The sequence below is a fragment of the Salmo salar genome, unplaced genomic scaffold (assembly GCF_965601325.2).
Source record: "Salmo salar unplaced genomic scaffold, fSalSal1 ptg000293l, whole genome shotgun sequence".
Classification (NCBI taxonomy): domain Eukaryota; kingdom Metazoa; phylum Chordata; class Actinopteri; order Salmoniformes; family Salmonidae; genus Salmo; species Salmo salar.
This window is the reverse complement of record NW_027675346.1, coordinates 147501-152500: the sequence shown is the minus strand read 5'-3', so window position 1 is coordinate 152500 and position 5000 is coordinate 147501. Positions and strand designations below refer to the sequence as shown.

Sequence of the window (5000 nt, the reverse complement as noted above, 5' to 3'; positions counted from 1 at the left end):
ACAAGGCAGATGCTAATTGAAAACACAAGGAAATTTGATCCTATTAAAAAGGCAGGAAGCTGCATTTAGTCAATTCATCATTAAATGCTTACTACAAGGCAGTGTTGCTGATGAAATAGTGCAGGGGCACACCCTCGTGGACAAAATGCTTACAGCACCTGGTATTCCCAGGCGGTCTCCCATCCAAGTACTAACCAGGCCCGACCCTGCTTAGCTTCCGAGATCAGACGAGATCGGGCGTACCCAGGCTGGTATGGCCGTAAGCGAGAAACAATCTCTTGCTACAACATATATAGTCAAAGTGAGTGTGATAAACAGACATTGCATTTTCACCAATTAGATAAGCAGCTTGAACTTTGTGTCACTGAAAAAGTAGAAGAAATTACAAACACTGTTCCCATCACTTTTTAGCACAGGTAGTTGGATAAAATACAAACTTTATTTCCTTTCATCATTTGAACAGGGCAAAGGAGCACAAAGCACACACAAGCTGCATTCAGCAACAATATTCTTGTTTGTCTTATAAATACAAGGCAGATGCTAATTGAAAACACAAGGAAATTTGATCCTATTAAAAAGGCAGGAAGCTGCATTTAGTCAATTCATCATTAAATGCTTACTACAAGGCAGTGTTGCTGATGAAATAGTGCAGGGGCACACCCTCGTGGACAAAATGCTTACAGCACCTGGTATTCCCAGGCGGTCTCCCATCCAAGTACTAACCAGGCCCGACCCTGCTTAGCTTCCGAGATCAGACGAGATCGGGCGTACCCAGGCTGGTATGGCCGTAAGCGAGAAACAATCTCTTGCTACAACATATATAGTCAAAGTGAGTCTGATAAAACAGACATTTAGTCAATTCATCATTAAATGCTTAATACAAGGCAGTGTTGCTGATGAAATAGTGCAAGAGCACACCCTCGTGGACAAAATGCTTACAGCACCTGGTATTCCCAGGCGGTCTCCCATCCAAGTACTAACCAGGCCCGACCCTGCTTAGCTTCCGAGATCAGACGAGATTGGGCGTACCCAGGCTGGTATGGCCGTAAGCGAGAAACAATCTCTTGCTACAACATATATAGTCAAAGTGAGTGTGATAAACAGACATTGCATTTTCACCAATTAGATAAGCAGCTTGAACTTTGTGTCACTGAAAAAGTAGAAGAAATTACAAACACTGTTCCCATCACTTTTTAGCACAGGTCGTTGGATAAAATACAAACTTTATTTCCTTTCATCATTTGAACAGGGCAAAGGAGCACAAAGCACACACAAGCTGCATTCAGCAACAATATTCTTGTTTGTCTTATAAATACAAGGCAGATGCTAATTGAAAACACAAGGAAATTTGATCCTATTAAAAAGGCAGGAAGCTGCATTTAGTCAATTCATCATTAAATGCTTACTACAAGGCAGTGTTGCTGATGAAATAGTGCAGGGGCACACCCTCGTGGACAAAATGCTTACAGCACCTGGTATTCCCAGGCGGTCTCCCATCCAAGTACTAACCAGTCCCGACCCTGCTTAGCTTCCGAGATCAGACGAGATCGGGCGTACCCAGGCTGGTATGGCCGTAAGCGAGAAACAATCTCTTGCTACAACATATATAGTCAAAGTGAGTGTGATAAACAGACATTGCATTTTCACCAATTAGATAAGCAGCTTGAACTTTGTGTCACTGAAAAAGTAGAAGAAATTACAAACACTGTTCCCATCACTTTTTAGCACAGGTAGTTGGATAAAATACAAACTTTATTTCCTTTCATCATTTGAACAGGGCAAAGGAGCACAAAGCACACACAAGCTGCATTCAGCAACAATATTCTTGTTTGTCTTATAAATACAAGGCAGATGCTAATTGAAAACACAAGGAAATTTGATCCTATTAAAAAGGCAGGAAGCTGCATTTAGTCAATTCATCATTAAATGCTTACTACAAGGCAGTGTTGCTGATGAAATAGTGCAGGGGCACACCCTCGTGGACAAAATGCTTACAGCACCTGGTATTCCCAGGCGGTCTCCCATCCAAGTACTAACCAGGCCCGACCATGCTTAGCTTCCGAGATGAGACGAGATCGGGCGTACCCAGGCTGGTATGGCCGTAAGCGAGAAACAATCTCTTGCTACAACATATATAGTCAAAGTGAGTCTGATAAAACAGACATTTAGTCAATTCATCATTAAATGCTTAATACAAGGCAGTGTTGCTGATGAAATAGTGCAAGAGCACACCCTCGTGGACAAAATGCTTACAGCACCTGGTATTCCCAGGCGGTCTCCCATCCAAGTACTAACCAGGCCCGACCCTGCTTAGCTTCCGAGATCAGACGAGATCGGGCGTACCCAGGCTGGTATGGCCGTAAGCGAGAAACAATCTCTTGCTACAACATATATAGTCAAAGTGAGTGTGATAAACAGACATTGCATTTTCACCAATTAGATAAGCAGCTTGAACTTTGTGTCACTGAAAAAGTAGAAGAAATTACAAACACTGTTCCCATCACTTTTTAGCACAGGTAGTTGGATAAAATACAAACTTTATTTCCTTTCATCATTTGAACAGGGCAAAGGAGCACAAAGCACACACAAGCTGCATTCAGCAACAATATTCTTGTTTGTATTATAAATACAAGGCAGATGCTAATTGAAAACACAAGGAAATTTGATCCTATTAAAAAGGCAGGAAGCTGCATTTAGTCAATTCATCATTAAATGCTTACTACAAGGCAGTGTTGCTGATGAAATAGTGCAGGGGCACACCCTCGTGGACAAAATGCTTACAGCACCTGGTATTCCCAGGCGGTCTCCCATCCAAGTACTAACCAGGCCCGACCGTGCTTAGCTTCCGAGATCAGACGAGATCGGGCGTACCCAGGCTGGTATGGCCGTAAGCGAGAAACAATCTCTTGCTACAACATATATAGTCAAAGTGAGTGTGATAAACAGACATTGCATTTTCACCAATTAGATAAGCAGCTTGAACTTTGTGTCACTGAAAAAGTAGAAGAAATTACAAACACTGTTCCCATCACTTTTTAGCACAGGTAGTTGGATAAAATACAAACTTTATTTCCTTTCATCATTTGAACAGGGCAAAGGAGCACAAAGCACACACAAGCTGCATTCAGCAACAATATTCTTGTTTGTCTTATAAATACAAGGCAGATGCTAATTGAAAACACAAGGAAATTTGATCCTATTAAAAAGGCAGGAAGCTGCATTTAGTCAATTCATCATTAAATGCTTACTACAAGGCAGTGTTGCTGATGAAATAGTGCAGGGGCACACCCTCGTGGACAAAATGCTTACAGCACCTGGTATTCCCAGGCGGTCTCCCATCCAAGTACTAACCAGGCCCGACCATGCTTAGCTTCCGAGATCAGACGAGATCGGGCGTACCCAGGATGGTATGGCCGTAAGCGAGAAACAATCTCTTGCTACAACATATATAGTCAAAGTGAGTGTGATAAACAGACATTGCATTTTCACCAATTAGATAAGCAGCTTGAACTTTGTGTCACTGAAAAAGTAGAAGAAATTACAAACACTGTTCCCATCACTTTTTAGCACAGGTAGTTGGATAAAATACAAACTTTATTTCCTTTCATCATTTGAACAGGGCAAAGGAGCACAAAGCACACACAAGCTGCATTCAGCAACAATATTCTTGTTTGTCTTATAAATACAAGGCAGATGCTAATTGAAAACACAAGGAAATTTGATCCTATTAAAAAGGCAGGAAGCTGCATTTAGTCAATTCATCATTAAATGCTTACTACAAGGCAGTGTTGCTGATGAAATAGTGCAGGGGCACACCCTCGTGGACAAAATGCTTACAGCACCTGGTATTCCCAGGCGGTCTCCCATCCAAGTACTAACCAGGCCCGACCATGCTTAGCTTCCGAGATCAGACGAGATCGGGCGTACCCAGGCTGGTATGGCCGTAAGCGAGAAACAATCTCTTGCTACAACATATATAGTCAAAGTGAGTCTGATAAAACAGACATTTAGTCAATTCATCATTAAATGCTTAATACAAGGCAGTGTTGCTGATGAAATAGTGCAAGAGCACACCCTCGTGGACAAAATGCTTACAGCACCTGGTATTCCCAGGCGGTCTCCCATCCAAGTACTAACCAGGCCCGACCCTGCTTAGCTTCCGAGATCAGACGAGATCGGGCGTACCCAGGCTGGTATGGCCGTAAGCGAGAAACAATCTCTTGCTACAACATATATAGTCAAAGTGAGTGTGATAAACAGACATTGCATTTTCACCAATTAGATAAGCAGCTTGAACTTTGTGTCACTGAAAAAGTAGAAGAAATTACAAACACTGTTCCCATCACTTTTTAGCACAGGTAGTTGGATAAAATACAAACTTTATTTCCTTTCATCATTTGAACAGGGCAAAGGAGCACAAAGCACACACAAGCTGCATTCAGCAACAATATTCTTGTTTGTATTATAAATACAAGGCAGATGCTAATTGAAAACACAAGGAAATTTGATCCTATTAAAAAGGCAGGAAGCTGCATTTAGTCAATTCATCATTAAATGCTTACTACAAGGCAGTGTTGCTGATGAAATAGTGCAGGGGCACACCCTCGTGGACAAAATGCTTACAGCACCTGGTATTCCCAGGCGGTCTCCCATCCAAGTACTAACCAGGCCCGACCGTGCTTAGCTTCCGAGATCAGACGAGATCGGGCGTACCCAGGCTGGTATGGCCGTAAGCGAGAAACAATCTCTTGCTACAACATATATAGTCAAAGTGAGTGTGATAAACAGACATTGCATTTTCACCAATTAGATAAGCAGCTTGAACTTTGTGTCACTGAAAAAGTAGAAGAAATTACAAACACTGTTCCCATCACTTTTTAGCACAGGTAGTTGGATAAAATACAAACTTTATTTCCTTTCATCATTTGAACAGGGCAAAGGAGCACAAAGCACACACAAGCTGCATTCAGCAACAATATTCTTGTTTGTCTTATAAATAC

The 5000-nt window shown here is 42.0% G+C and overlaps 10 non-coding genes and 1 pseudogene across 10 annotated transcripts; all 11 read right to left on the bottom strand.

Moving 5' to 3' along the window:
• Window positions 1–146: 146 nt before the first annotated feature.
• Window positions 147–265, bottom strand: LOC145875374 (5S ribosomal RNA). Its single transcript, XR_014391010.1, has one exon. It is a non-coding gene; the product is annotated as a 5S ribosomal RNA (ribosomal RNA).
• A 409-nt stretch (window positions 266–674) lies between these two features.
• Window positions 675–793, bottom strand: LOC145875362 (5S ribosomal RNA). Its single transcript, XR_014390998.1, has one exon. It is a non-coding gene; the product is annotated as a 5S ribosomal RNA (ribosomal RNA).
• Window positions 794–932: 139 nt separating this feature from the next.
• On the bottom strand, window positions 933–1051 carry LOC145868827 (5S ribosomal RNA). The gene has a single exon (XR_014384822.1). It is a non-coding gene; the product is annotated as a 5S ribosomal RNA (ribosomal RNA).
• Window positions 1052–1460: 409 nt separating this feature from the next.
• LOC145869279 (5S ribosomal RNA) lies at window positions 1461–1579 on the bottom strand. Its single transcript, XR_014385275.1, has one exon. It is a non-coding gene; the product is annotated as a 5S ribosomal RNA (ribosomal RNA).
• A 409-nt stretch (window positions 1580–1988) lies between these two features.
• On the bottom strand, window positions 1989–2107 carry LOC145870619 (uncharacterized; annotated as a pseudogene).
• A 139-nt stretch (window positions 2108–2246) lies between these two features.
• On the bottom strand, window positions 2247–2365 carry LOC145875351 (5S ribosomal RNA). Its single transcript, XR_014390987.1, has one exon. It is a non-coding gene; the product is annotated as a 5S ribosomal RNA (ribosomal RNA).
• A 409-nt stretch (window positions 2366–2774) lies between these two features.
• LOC145867967 (5S ribosomal RNA) lies at window positions 2775–2893 on the bottom strand. Its single transcript, XR_014383961.1, has one exon. It is a non-coding gene; the product is annotated as a 5S ribosomal RNA (ribosomal RNA).
• A 409-nt stretch (window positions 2894–3302) lies between these two features.
• On the bottom strand, window positions 3303–3421 carry LOC145874769 (5S ribosomal RNA). The gene has a single exon (XR_014390405.1). It is a non-coding gene; the product is annotated as a 5S ribosomal RNA (ribosomal RNA).
• Window positions 3422–3830: 409 nt separating this feature from the next.
• LOC145868039 (5S ribosomal RNA) lies at window positions 3831–3949 on the bottom strand. Its single transcript, XR_014384033.1, has one exon. It is a non-coding gene; the product is annotated as a 5S ribosomal RNA (ribosomal RNA).
• Window positions 3950–4088: 139 nt separating this feature from the next.
• LOC145875340 (5S ribosomal RNA) lies at window positions 4089–4207 on the bottom strand. Its single transcript, XR_014390976.1, has one exon. It is a non-coding gene; the product is annotated as a 5S ribosomal RNA (ribosomal RNA).
• Window positions 4208–4616: 409 nt separating this feature from the next.
• Window positions 4617–4735, bottom strand: LOC145867966 (5S ribosomal RNA). The gene has a single exon (XR_014383960.1). It is a non-coding gene; the product is annotated as a 5S ribosomal RNA (ribosomal RNA).
• Window positions 4736–5000: the final 265 nt, after the last annotated feature.